Source organism: Bacillus rossius, chromosome 18 (assembly GCF_032445375.1).
Source record: "Bacillus rossius redtenbacheri isolate Brsri chromosome 18, Brsri_v3, whole genome shotgun sequence".
Classification (NCBI taxonomy): Eukaryota; Metazoa; Arthropoda; class Insecta; order Phasmatodea; family Bacillidae; genus Bacillus; species Bacillus rossius.
Window position 1 is genome coordinate 5,811,004 of NC_086345.1, and position 14,886 is coordinate 5,825,889.

The following is a 14,886-nucleotide window of genomic DNA, read 5'->3' on the forward strand; positions in this document are numbered from 1 at the left end:
TTTTTGTCTTTTGGGTTTTTGTACTTTTCTTCTACAGACATTCATGTGCTTAGCAATGGCGTATGTCCAAAAACTTACATCAAGTTATAATTTAATTAACTACAAGTTTTTTTTTTGTTTCCAACAAGGGAGCGTTCAAGTATTACGTAAGGAATTTGGGGGGAAGGGGGGGGGGGGTCTTGTAAAACGTTACGATGCGTTACAGGGGTGGGAGGGGGCGTTTGACCTACGCGTTACGTCACATTGTTTTTTTTTTTAACCCTTCAGAACGGTAGCGTAGAGACAGATTCTTTCACGCATTTTTTTAAAACTTTTTTTCTCAAAATTTTAAATGGCATGATAAATTAACTTTTTTTTACCTTCACAAAATTGCTTCTGCTTGCTTTACAGGATTAGTGAATAATGTTTTTTTTTAACTCCAAACGTAAAGCTATATATATATATATCTTTATATATATATTTCTTGTGTGCGTGTGTATGTCACTGAACTCATCCTAGACGGCTGGACCGATTTTGATGAAATTTTTTGTGTGAGTTCATGGGGATTCGAGGATGGTTTATATTCACAATTTGGTCCACTGGAAAATGTTTATTTAATTAATTTTTTATTTATAAATTGTTGTTGATCTTTGAATGGTTTAGGTTTACAGTATATATATGTGTGTGTTGTGTATTTATTTATGTGTTGTTGTTAATCTTTGGATGGATTTTATGAATTGTTGTTATTACATTAAAATTAAAATAGAATTGGTTATTGAGATTATTATATTATTATTTATTGAAATAACATTTTAAAGTGTAATTAAAAATATAGGTGCAAATTTGTGAGGTGCAGTATTGAAGTGAGTATTTTACATGATTTTTCGTGATTTTAATTATGTTTACACGTGAATTCAATACCAATCAACTTAACCTACAAATTTAAATTGTCAGTTCTCATTTTATTCTACATATTAAAATGTAATAAAAAAATATGTAAGGTGCAGTATCAAAGTGAGTATTTAACACGATTTTTCATTACTTTTAATTATGCATAGACGTGTATTCAATAACAATCAACTTAACCTACAATTTTAAATTGTTAGTTCTTATTTTATTCAATGCAACTTATGACGTATTGATGTCTCTTTGGAAATAAAAATATAAGTTTGTAAAATAAATTATAACATTTATATAATTATTACTTATAGTAATTATTGTTTAAAGTATATTTAAAATTAAAGTTTTGTATTTTTTAATTTATAGTTTTTTTTTTAAATTATGATTTTTGGATTTACAACGTTTGAACAGGACACCGTCTGTCGGGTCCACTTTAAAGTGTGTGTTCAGGTGGATTTAAAAATTGTTTAGATTCACAATTCAAGCCGATAAATAATATTTGTAATTAATTAATTAATTAATTAAATTAATGTTGTTGTTGAACGTTCGATGTTTTACATAGGATCCGGTCGGAAGCGCTGTGGTCGCGTTATCGAATATTCAAAAATATTTTATTTTTATTTCAGTTCGACCCGGCAGATGGTGCTGCGATTATATTCAGGGAAATTTCCTGTAAATTTTCAAATTTAAAACGTTTGAACAAAACAATGTCTGTTGGGTCCGCTAGTATATATATATATCAACAGCTGTGATAGTTTTTCTCGTCACTCCAGTAAAGTAGTTAAAACAAAAAAATACCGCTATTCGGATGGCTTCGTTATACTTCGGTTGTCAACGTAGACTCCAATCGCCATATTAGAAATTATATAGGTATTGATATTCAAAATACAGTTTTCTATGTGTGAGATTTTCTCTCATCACAACAGTAATGTTGTGGTACGAAAGACGATTGGTCTGAAAGGTTAATAAAAAAACTAGTGAATTAAAATCTCCCAAGTTGACAACCCTTTTCGTTTATTTTTTACGGGGGATTCCCGATTGAATTGTTCGTATTTTGTTCTCCCAAGATGGCAACCCTTTTCGTTTATGTGCTCCAAGCACTCGACCGACTGTATGAAAATTGACAACTACGATGTTTCGGCGGAATATAGAAACCCTGAAGATAGCTTGCAGGATCCAGCAGAACCTAATATGGCGCGGTATAGCGCTCACGTCCGTGAATCGGAATATTTCTTGCAAGTTATTAAATGCGCGGATGAATCCTGCTGTTCCCGCTTGATGAGTTCATTAAAATCTGTCTTTCCAGAAACTTTCCTGCCGCCAACCTGCCCAATCCTTCAAACCGCAAACAAGCTCGTGGTACCTAGTCAGATAGACAAAGGATCATGCAAGTTTTCGCCACTTCTTGTGAGGTTGTCTGTTGATCTGTCGCCGCCTCTAGAAGGGTTTAGCAGATGCCTTACGATTTCTTTTGCCCATCAGTACAATCCGACCTAAAGAATCGAGTATGTTCAACCTGTGGGATTTATTTTACATCCCACAAGAGTGTGCAAATGCACAATCGTTTCATGCATGGCAAGACTGCCCAAGACCTACGTGAAAGTCGAGTACAGCCACAGCGACTTGCTGCAAGAAGGGCAAATGAGCATCTCTGCATTGTGCGTCGCTGTGAAACATCGTCTGAGGATGCCGATTGGCTGGACGAAGACGAAGTTGATGCAAGCGGGTTAACAATTCCGGTACCCTCTTCGTCTGCTCTCCGGATGCCAGTAATGAAAGAATCTGAGTGGCTGGCAAACCCACGGACAGAGGAGCAGTAAAACTCCAATTGAATAGTTTTTTTTACAATCTACTTATTTTAATTATGGCTAATTTTATTTTTAATGTTTTTCGTTTTCGTTCGATCGTATACTTAAATACGATTATATTTTGACAAATATATTTTATTTCAGTTAGTTTTATGTTTGTAATTGCATTGCCAAAGGTAAAAATAATTATTAGAAATAAAATTTGTTATTTGATTTTAATAGCTTTATTAGTAAAACGCTAAAATAGGAGAATGCATGAGAAGAACAATGGCGGATAAAGCAAAACGCGTGTAAGGACAGGGCCAAGTCAGGAAAACGACGTAATTAAATGTATGATTGCTAAATGTATGATTGAGTAGTAAAAATTTATTAGGACAAAAAAACATTAGAAAGCACTTGCTTTTAAAAACAAGACATTTCAAATGTTAATAAATAACATTAACGCGATTAAAACAATAACAAAGGTATTTTAGTGACTTATTCCGGTACGTTACGCCACATAATTGTGACTTTTAGGTAAAAATGGTCACTTGGGGTTACGTAACGTTTTACTAGGGGGGGAGGGGGGGGGGGTACAGAAAAACGTTACGACGCGTTACATGGGGGGGAGGGGGGGGGGTCAAAAATATCAAAAAATTGCGTTACGTAATACTTGAACGCTCCCCAAATACGTGGGGGGATACTTTTATAAGTTTTCTAAAGTTAATGTAAGTTCATCAAATAATACAAGTAAATATATATGTTACTTCAAGTATCAATATAACATACATTTGCAGGCAAATGAAATGTAAACAGCAATTCTAATAACAGTGAACTTGTATCTGTATCCTACATTCGTAATAAGGATATATTTTAGAGAGAAAATTGAAAATAAAAAAAATCAAGAAAATTGTTTAAGCCTAGGTCCACACACATACAAAAAAAAAAGCCTTTTATCATCCCCAGTTATAAAAAAACTTGATTTTACAAGTTATTTAATCCTGCCTATCTTTATTTTAATTAACTACTGTTACGATTAGACATTTTTGAGGGGATACACAGAATTCTGCAGAGTTATAGTTTTGAAAAGAAAGTTCATTTGCTGTCATTTGGACAATCGTATTACACACAATTAAGTATTTTCGCGTTTCATGTTATCAACCATTAAAACCCGTGTTAGATTAGCGCCAGTATCGTCTGCAGTATCTGCAGCGCGACTCACGTGCGCAGAACGATATGTGTGTGTGTGTCCGTGGATCGAGTAGACGCCGAGTCCAGATAGCGAACATGAGCGCGTCGCTTTGAAGTGAGTTGGGATTTGACGCCGCCACACCTCAGCTGCCACGAACAGTGTTCTCTTCAGTGACGGAGACTGAAGGCCGTGTTACACGGTGCGGGCAGGCCCGGTCAAGTGACTGCAGCGAGGCTGCTCGCGGTCGGGTCGTTACCACAACGCCGAAATACCATAACGCCGAATGTCAAAATTGACCACAACGCCGACAGCTAGAAAACTGCTGTGTACCACAACGCCGAAATACCACACCGCCGAATGTCAAAATTGACCACAACGCCGACAGCTAGAAAACTGATGTGTACCACAACGCCGAAATACCACACCGCCGAATGTCAAAATTGACCACAACGCCGACAGCTAGAAAACTGCTGTGTACCACAACGCCGAAATACCACACCGCCGAATGTCAAAATTGACCACAACGCCGACAGCTAGAAAACTGATGTGTACCACAACGCCGAAATAACAACTGAATTAATTTGTGTGTGTTTCTTAAATGTACCTTAACGCCGAAATACCACAAACAAACTGAACCTTACCTAACCTAACCTAACGTAATATAACCTAACCTAACCTAACGTAATATAACCTAACCTAACTTAATCTAGACTAGCCTAGCCTAACCTAGCCCAACCTAACCTAGTCTAACCTAACCTAGTCTAACCTAACCTTTGTGGCAGTCCTGCAATGACATTTTTCGGCGTTGTGGTATTTCGGCGTTGTGGTGCGTCCTCCTCGCGGGTCGTACAAGTTAACTGTCACGTGCGAGTCGGCCAGTAACTCGCGTCCGAGTTACTATGCAATGGTTTGTTTTCACTCGCCACTCCCCCCCCCCACCCCCCCCCAGCAGCTCGCTTGTGACTCTGACGTCAGCTCGAACGATTTAGCTCGTATGCTCGTTCTCGGGCCCACGGCGGGTGCATTTCCTGTTTGCTGCGCGTGTTTTGATTTGTTTCGGCGGTCAAAATGGCGGGTAGGTGGAGTTCCGAACGAAATGTAAAGTTAGTGGAACTATACAAGGCTAAAACTAATTTATGGAATTGTTTGGATCATAATTATTAGAATAGAAGCATCGTTTGAACACATCCGCATGGAATTGGGCTCACAAGATAAGAATGAAGTAACAATAATAAATAAATAAAATAAAGTTATATGTATAACCAGGAGTTATTGGAAATAAAAAAAAAGCAAAAATAAAGTGGATGTGGCGTTGATGAGATCTATAAAGCATATATCAACTGATTCGATACTATGGATTATATTATGAAAATAATTAATTTTAAAAGAAAAAGAAACAAGTTATCTGGTAAATAGTTTATTATTATTAATATTTATTTATAATCACACAATTATATTTTTTTTTTTTTGCCAGCTAACTGCTCCCTCGGTATTGAAATAATTTTGATAGTTATCTCGTGATTTCTCTTCTTATGTTTTCGATCTCTTATTGATTCGCGAGCGACGGATGTTTGGTAATGCATCAATTTCTGATCTCCAGTGCCCCAAATTGATTAGAAAGTTTGTGATGTCATAATCTACAGTTCCTGGTGGTGTGTACGTTTCTGATGCAGTGGTACGTAACCAGTTGTGTAATGTACATGCGCATCAGACGATCTTTAATGTAGTTTCCTCTTTTACTTGAATTGGTTTTTCCAGAATACGAAAACGAGATGATAGAATGCCAAACCCATTCTCAACATCCCTTCTTGCACAGCTCAGTCAGTCTAAAATTATATTTGTTTCTCTTGTAGTTGGTGTTTGTTTGAAGACCTTTAGTAAGTACAGCTTTAAAGGGAAGGAAACACCGCCAACTGGACCGCCATTTTCAGGCAACAACACGTTTTTTTCTAGGATACGAAGAGCAGTTTTGGAATACCCCACCATCTGCATTATTACCATATGAGCCAATATCTACGTATCTAAAACAATAATTGTAATCCACAATGGTAGGAGCGCTATACTATTTGTTCCTTTTTAGTTACAGCATTCGGTACCACAATTTGGCGGTGCTTGAATTGTTACGTGTTTTCCATAAATAGCGCCACACCAACCTGAGAAATTCCACCTTTGAATGGAATCCTTATTGCATATCCTTCCATATTCGGTACCCGAAGAATAAAAGAGTGATGTTAATTTCAGGAACCACATCATGCATCAACGTTAGGAAACGTGTTGTCTGAAGAATCATCAGAAAATAATAAAGGCCTTGATCCTAGCGACAACAGCAACAACATCGCTGACATAATACAACCAATGAAGTCACCAAAAACACCAAGAACAAAAACTAAGTCGTCAACAGAACTGTCTGAAATCCTAGCTGCCGTGAATGAACTCAAAGATTTAAATAAAAGTTTAACAATGTCTGTCCCGAATCCAAAAGAATTAGAACATAAATGTGATGTAATTGGAAGACATGTAGCACTGTAGCTCAGACAGTTACAGCTGATTGATGGAATTGATTCAACGAATGAAATACAGGCAGTACTTTATTAATAGGTACCGCAAGCAAGCCCTCTGTACTAGAATTGTGTATACATCGACTGTAGAGTTCCCAGCAATATCACCACTATTCCATACACCAACGACGTCTCCATATTATCAGCTCGTATATGGTTCACTCTGTCAGGTATAACATCCCTCATATATGTATCTACACTACATTTAAGAGTATTTCCACATGTGTGGATGTCATTCTCACAAGTGTTTTATATTCTCGAGGATCTTCATTTGGTAGCTCTTTGAATATTGTATTCGGGGCACCTTCCCTTTGAAACCCATTCCTGAACCATATACTTAGGGACCGGAAAAATTCGCGCCGGACGCTCAATAGATTCAAACAATAAAAATTATTTTGAACTTTTGAACGCCGCGCCGCCGAGGCAGTGGCCAATCATATCATGTCAATTAAAAAAAAATGCTGCTGAGATGCAAAACTGTCCTAAAGTACGTAACACCCTGTTGTTGTTGTTGAGTTCCCTGCAGGATGAACTCCATAGTTCTACGTACACTCGGTCAAATGTCACCCACTCATTGGGCTGCTGTGTTTTTAGACGTCCCAACGTAGCAGCCTGTGATTCGATACAGCTTTGGCCGGGTGTTTCTAATTGGCCCAGAGTCATCCAGGTGAGTTGTGAGCCAATAGCAGAGGCAGCACTGAGGTATAACTATTTTTTATTTTAGCCTATCGCGAATTTTTCCTGTCTTTACATTAACTTCTTTTTTTGTACGACATTTCAGCTCGAAGTAGTACAGCGCAGAGTATTTTCGTGACTGCTTTCATTGCTGTGTGAACCGTGATACGTCGTGCATCTTGCGACAACAATGCCACGAGAGACGTCAAGCAGAATAGCTCGCACCGTGAGACACTCGCCGGTTGTCGCACTGCACCGCGTGCACCGGACGGACGGCGCGGCGGCGCGCGACTGATTGGCGGATGCGCGATTATTGCCCTGCGATCCCGCGCCGTCGAGTATCGTCATGGCAACGCCGGTTCCCCCCCCCCGGGTCCTAGGAGGGTGGGTGGTGAGGAGGGGGGATCGTAGCGAGCGCCCGGGTGCGAGGAGCCCATTGACGTGGCGTGCCTCGCGCCCCCTCCCCCCCCCCCGCTGGAAACAACACACAGCCCCACACACACACACACTACATGCCGTACGCTTGTAGTCGTGTAGTGGAGGGGGAGGGGTAGTCCATCCCTCGTGGGGGGAGGGAGGGGGGAGGCACGACCTTGAGAACAGCTCGCCCGCTCGTGTGTATAGTGCATGTGTGTGTAACGAACTGGTCTGGCCGCGGGAGTTGCGCGCGCTCGCCGCGTGGCAGCGCTGCAGTCGCGACCCCCCCCTCCCCTCTTCCTCCCTCCGCTACTCGCGGCGTGGGCGCGCTCCGGGCTGCAGGGCTGCAGTGCAAGCCAGGCCGCCGGGCGGGAGAGAGTGCGTGTCGTTACCGCTGGCAAATATCCCTGCCGTGACGTCACCGCCTGTGCGTGAGTGAGTGCGTGAGTGTATCGTTGACTCCCCCCCCCCCCCCCCCTGCAGCAGGCCGCCGCCTTGTGGAATGCCGAGGCAGGGAAGTCGGACAGCTCCTGCGATCCCCGTGAAGGTCAGTTGCGTCGCTTCATTGTTGCCGAGCGTTTCAACCATTTACCCTTACCAATACTATCGTACAAAATCAGTTACTTTTAATCGACACACGTGAGCGAACTCAAGTTCAACATTCCACTCTATACCGCTAAAAAAAACATTGCGTGAACTATTAGAGGTTAAAGTCAGTGTTACGAAACCTTAAACAAAAAAAAAAAACGGGAGTAATAACAGTATTACCAATAATTCCAGTCTGACCATTTTTTAGAAAACAAAATCCCGAACCTGATTTCAGTTAACGTCACGCCTGCTACCCGATGGAAATGAGAAATTGTTTTCTAACCGTGAAAGTCCGTTGCGCTTGACGTCTCAGATGAGACGAACGGGTTTGGACGCGACTGTCGCGTCGCGCTACGCTAGTGGGCTGGTGGAACTGGTGCGATGTTTCGATGTTCTTAGCGCTGCACTCTTGAAAACGTTCACGGTAAATGTGCGAAAAGTACAGGTTGTAACACTGAAAAGATTTGAGCACAGAAAGGCCAGTTGAGTTGTGCACTGCAGATAATAAAAATACGTATCTGAAATAAAAATTATCATGATAATTTATCCAGTGTATCTTTTACCGAAGGGGGGGGGGGGGGGGTAGTATCCTCTTCTGTGTGTAGACCATTAAGAAACCCCGAACCAAAGAAGTGTCGAACAACATGCTACCTATTTGAGACGCTTTGCCCCTTACAAGTCAGCCGACAATAAACATGCACAATTCTTCCGTGAATTCCTACAGTGTCTAGCGACTTGTATTACGTTGCAGGAACATTGTATGGTACATTGGTACGTTCCAGAGACCCATCAGGTAAACATCACTATATTAAGAATATGTTTGAGTTGTGTGTACCGAAATTTTGGTTACTCTACTACACTCAAGGTCACAAATTTATAAGATAACGTGGGGGAGTGTTCTGTGCTCATTGTTTTTGAGCGTGCTATACATGTATGTGTGTGTGTGTGTGCGCGCGCGCGCGTGCTTGTAAAAAAAGGCGATAGTATTGTGCAAGGTTAGAAAGTACTCACTTAGCCTGTTCAGGGGTGAGTGGGGCGGAATGTTAGGTGTTGCTAGCGCGGTCGGCATGGGGCTACTGTGAGATCTGGGTGCTGAACGTAACATTATACGATGGTGAAATAAATACAAAGATGTAATCAGAGGCCCTTGGGTGCTTTCAAGAATCTTAACCGGGCGCTTCACGTCTAATAATAACTTTTGAAGGAAAAAAGACACGCTTTTTAGCCGTATTCACTCTCCTAAAAATAAAGTTTTAAAAACGAGATAATAAATCGTAACTACCCATCCCCCCCCCCCCCTTCGGCGTATTCTAAAATACTTTTCGTAAACAGACGTCACTCGGATATCATGAACAGTTTGCAAATGGCGTGTGTTCTTCTGTAGCGCTGTACACAGCATGAGTGTCTGTGTACGCTAGTGAGCCCAGCTCTGTGCAATGTCCTAGCGATAGATGAAGTAAGTATATTGAAGACTACCTGACGAATACACGGTTATCTGAACCCCGCTGTGTTCTCACATGAATGAATGTTTGAATGAATGAGTGTAATATGAGAAAATATCGATGAAAGGTGAGATGTCAATGGATATCATTGGAGGGGGGTGGTTGTGTTTTATGTACCCACGAACCTGACACCGAACTAATACAATTGTAGAACTGCAGAGCACGCTACAAGCCGCATAGTTCACTACAGTCAAATTAAAAAAAAAAATTGCAATCTAAAGGATGCTGTACTTTCGGACCACCATGGTGGAAGACACAGAAAACAGATGATTTGAAGCGTTCGAACCGTAAGCTTACTAGATTGAAATGTGAAAATTACTGAGAGCCATAGCAACTGGAACAAATGACCGACCCTTTTTGTATAGTCTGTGCCACGTAACTTGTCTCGGAATTCCCAAAAGTAGTGCCGACCACTCTACCAGGGATACCAATTTCCCGACTGTCATTTGCAAAGCAACGCGTGATGTTCGTTTACTAATACTGAAAACCGCATGAAGTTGTTTACAAGCACTGTTGGTAGAACTACAGTGGCAGAGGTTACGTAGACCATTGGAACTACTTTTGAGAGATGTCCTTTTTAAGGCAAGTTACATGAATTAGACTATATACACGCTGTTCGAGGACAGCACTAGCCGCCTCATATTCACATAGGCTGCATCCGAATACTGGCCTAATGGATCCCTTAGCTAAGGGATCCACTAATAGTGCATCGTAGTGGACGCGGCCATCTTTGTGTTGAATCCGAATTATCACAAGGGATGCCGATGCATCCCTTCACGCATCCACTAATTCGAGATTTCTAGGGATGCGACACTCGCATCCACTAACGCGTCCCTACATCCATTAGCTTCGGAATCGGGTTTTATTTTGTTTGTGTATAATATTACTTCAGATTTTCAGCATAAGATTTGTTTAAAACATTATAAGCGAAAGTGATAACTTAAACAGAGACAAATGAAGACGTTAATAAATATAATCAAAATACGAATTTAAACTTAAAGAATATTTCAAAACTCATAAGTATTTTTAAAGTTTACAATTTATAAAATGTATTTTATTTGGATCGCTAACATGTATAACATACACGTTACATTATTTTTTAATTGGTAGGTATTTATTATTTACGTTTTGCTGAATATTCGTAGATATTCCTACACAAAATGGCTGCGTGAACATTAGTACGACTGACAGTCAAAAGGTGGTGCTAGCAGTAAAAGTATTCGGATACTATCCATCCATTAGAAATGCGTCCTCTACATTGTGGCTGCATTTGCTAAGGGATGTAGGGATGTGTGTGCTAAGGACGCATCCCTATGTATTCGGATACAGCCATAGAAGTGACGATTTAGCGTTTTATAAAACTGAGAATTTGAGACCGGGATAATGCGCGAATTCAGTTCAAAGCTTGCCTAAATTCTAACACTTTTAGTTCTGCCCTGCGTCTGTCTGCCCCGAGAGACCATCCATCAGAGTCAAGCCATCTCAGAAGTCTGGCTAGTCAACAACCAATGGACAGGCGACATCTGCCCGATCATGCAAGAGGACTGACTGTGGCAGTGTTCCAACTCGTTTGTCAATTGGTCATTTGCATTTTGCAAAGCTTCCAATTGGAGCGCTTGAACTCGCTCTTGTTAGCATCTTGCACTTGTGGTCGGAAAGTACAGCACGAGTTCAGTACAAACGTCAAAGAAAACATAATATCACCGTAACTTACGTAATAAATCGTTACTATTTATAGCACCATCAAATATATATTTTATGTTTTAAAATAATTCTATAGTAACTATACGTGCATTTAACCAATATTAAAGTATCTTTTTTTTAGTAGCATTTATGATTACCATAAACACATATTTACACCAGTAACTTCATTTACACGTGCATTTAGCATTTACACAGGTTAAAATTGTATGGCTGTAATTTTTAAGCTAAGGAATTGACGTAACGCAAACAACGAAAATACGTCGCAGATTTTGTCGACAATATCGCGTCACAGATCACTTTGTATAACAAAAGTCTTTTGGAACACGGCCAGTAGAGTCTATCCTAGAAGTCATCGAACCTGCGATATATATATTTTTTACCAATTGCTACCGAGGAGTGTGTACCCCTTAACAGGCTCACTGTTAGAAAATACAGTGAATTTAGGGGGGGGGGGGTTTGTGTTAGTGATGCGGGATGATAAGAGCGACTCTCGCTGCTGCTTCTAGTGCGAGCGAGGCTTCGAACCAGCGCGCAGTATTCACGCCCTAATGGGAACTACTTTCTGTACGTTACGTGGCCCTGGGCTGTTTACTTTTCAGAGTCCCTCCCCCAGAAATTAAAAAAAAAAAATTAATGCTTCCAAATAAAATTGTGAGCCAACTTGGAACTTGGGTTTCGAAGATGGTTTTGCTAATTTAGCTTAAGAAATTTTAATATTCTTTCTTCATATAATTCCTCGGGCCAGTTTTATAAATTCCCTTGGAATTGCGTAATTAATTATGCGAGACAATAAAATACTTAAATGTTTTTGTTATATGAAATCATGAAACAAACAAAACAAAAAAAAAGGCATGCGTGTAATCCACGTGCGCCAGAAGCGAAACATCTTGCTTATTATATTTTTAGGCATAGGAAACATAAATATCTTTAGTTGAGGTAGCAGAATATGGATGTCCAAGTATGCGAAGGCTAAATTTTGCTATTGCGTTAGTATTCAAGTGTGCAAGTGTAAAATATTCAAGTGTGCATGTGTGCAAGCATGCAAGTGCCTAAGTAAGCTGCGTCATTTCTACGTCTCCCCTGCCGTCGCCTCTACCGGTTCCCTCAAGCTATCGTAGGTTTTCGTAACGCTCGAAAATTGTGCAGCCCAACCAGCAAAGAAGTTTCACTTCGAAATGAAGAACCTACGGCGCCGGGCCTCAGGAGCCGCGCCTGCGAAGAAGTGAAGACGAAGAAGATGTGTTGCCGAGTGCTTGGAGTGCTTGGAGGATCTCCGCGGGAGTTCCGCTCGGATGTGCTCGGATGTGCTCGGGTGTGCTCGGATGTGCTCGGATGTGCTCGGATGTGCTCGGGTGAGGCGAGGCAGACAGCACCTGAGATACAGGGTTCGTAGCTCGTCCAGTGACTGGGTGTCCGTGTGAACCGCGCCACATCCCCACTTCCATGTTGCGAACATGGCTAACCACACACAAGGAAGGAAGTAGTGCGGCTCTGCCGTACACCACAACCCTGGACTCGGGCTCCAGGATTTATGCGCGAAGCGGCACCGCAACTGCAGCAATACACACTGCTGCAACCCTGCGGCGAGATGTATGGTGAAATTGCCTCAATAGGAAATGTAATGACTGAAACGGGGCGAGAGAGATAGAGAGAGAGAGAGAGAGAGTTTGATATAACCCTTCACACCAGTTATTGGTTTAGCAAACAGTACTCCCTGGTCTCAGACCAGCAACCAGCACCCGTTCAAACAAAAAAATTCAGACCAGTCGCTCGTTCAGACACCACCGTTCAGACCAGTCGCACGTTCAACTTCGCTTAGAATAGTCTCTCGTTTAGACACCGCTGTTCAGACTAGTCGCTCGTTCAGACAATATCGCTCAGACCATACCCTCGTTCAGACAACACTGCTCAGAACAGTAGCTCGTTCAGAAACCAGAGTTCAGACATCACCACTCAGGCCAGTCTCTCGTTCAGACACCACCGTTCAGATCAGACGCTTGTTCAGACAACACCGATTAGACCAGTCGCTCGTTCAGACAAAATCGCTCAGACCAGGCCCTCGTTCAGACAACATCGCTCAGACTAGTCACTCATTCAGACGACACCGCTCAGACTATTTGCTCGTTCAGACGACACCGGGGAAGGTTCGCCACAGATCTGTATTGCCCTGACGACAGTGGCGAATGTGGCATGGCTGTCATCGCACATCAGACAGATCTAAAACAAGTATGTTTCTTATAAATTTTAATATATTTCAAATATATATCAGAATTCTCAAGAAATGCAATGGGTTAAATACCAGTTTATTTATAGATTTCTAACTGTGGTTTTATTTTTTGCTTAACAAATTGTACACAAAAAATCTAAAACACTCAATAGAAGTATTTTCAACTATATAAAAAAACAGCTTTCTCTAATTTACAGAAAATTCAGAAATATTTTTCCGATTCATCAGCTAATCGCATGAACGTTTAAACTGCCGGACTGTTAATTTAAATCAAGCTTATATCGAAGAAGAGTTGTGGATAGTCTCGGATAGCAGAGCTAATTCAAGAGGACATTCATTAAGTGGCGTCACCAGATTAAGACTTAAATTTCTTGTCAACGCCCTAATCGGTAGCAATTTTAATAAACCGTGACCGCTCCTTGCTTGCTGTATAGTTCCGAGATATAGGGTAACCGTATGCAATAACGCCATGGCTACAATAACGCCACTTTTTTTGTTCAGTGGTATTTCCAGCGCTTGTACCTTGCCCCGACTACCTACTTTGGGTTTTTGTAATCCCCACTCGGCGAGGCTTTAGTCGAGTCACAACAGTTGTGAAAGTTGGTCGCACATGAATTTGGACAGCGCTTCAGAAATGGCATCCTTGATGCTAGCAGGTGATTCCAGTAAGTAAAAATTTATGTTGTGTTTATACAATTGGCTCTATGTTAAGAATTTTATTCATATGCATCTCCGACTTTGCGCATATATTCTCTTTGACATGTCAATAAAAACTAGTACTGCAAAGAATATCCTAATTTTTTTTTAAAAATATTAAATAGGAAAATATTAAGTAAGTGTAATTGTATACAATAACGCCATACCTCATAGATCCAATACCGCCACTTATAGAAGTTATGAAGTTATGAATTAATATTGCTATTTTATTTTGAAACCTTCCTCGTTTAATTACCCAAGTATTTTGTTTGTTAAGCATGTAACTGAAAACAGTCATTACTTAAATATGTATATATATGACGCCTTGGTTACCACATTAATTATTAATTCATAGGCAAATTAAATTTCAAAAATGGTTTTCGAAGAATAATTTTACTTCGCATTGTGAACCTACTGTTATTATCTTATGCATGCATGTCATGGGTTTGAGTTCTAACCAGGTGATAAATAAATTAAAGTTTTTTTTTTAAATTTATTGTTAATGAAGAATATTTAATTGAAAGTTTGCTCAAGATTCCATCATACACATGTTTGTTCACTGGAATCCAAAGAGTACTGTTATTACAAAACTATTTTTGTTTAGTTTCAAATTAAACATAATTTAAAATACAATATTGTTTCGTAATAATTTTAGGAGGAA

General features: G+C 40.4%; 1 protein-coding gene across 1 annotated transcript in view; it reads left to right on the forward strand.

The window, feature by feature from the left end:
* The first annotated feature begins 7,783 nt into the window (after nt 1-7,783).
* Nucleotides 7,784-14,886, forward strand: part of LOC134541439 (ataxin-1-like) — a 194,879-nt gene continuing 187,776 nt past the window's right edge. The window contains exon 1 of the mRNA XM_063384899.1: nt 7,784-8,055. The gene's annotated coding sequence lies outside the window, so the exon portion shown is untranslated. The remainder of the gene's footprint in view (nt 8,056-14,886) is intronic.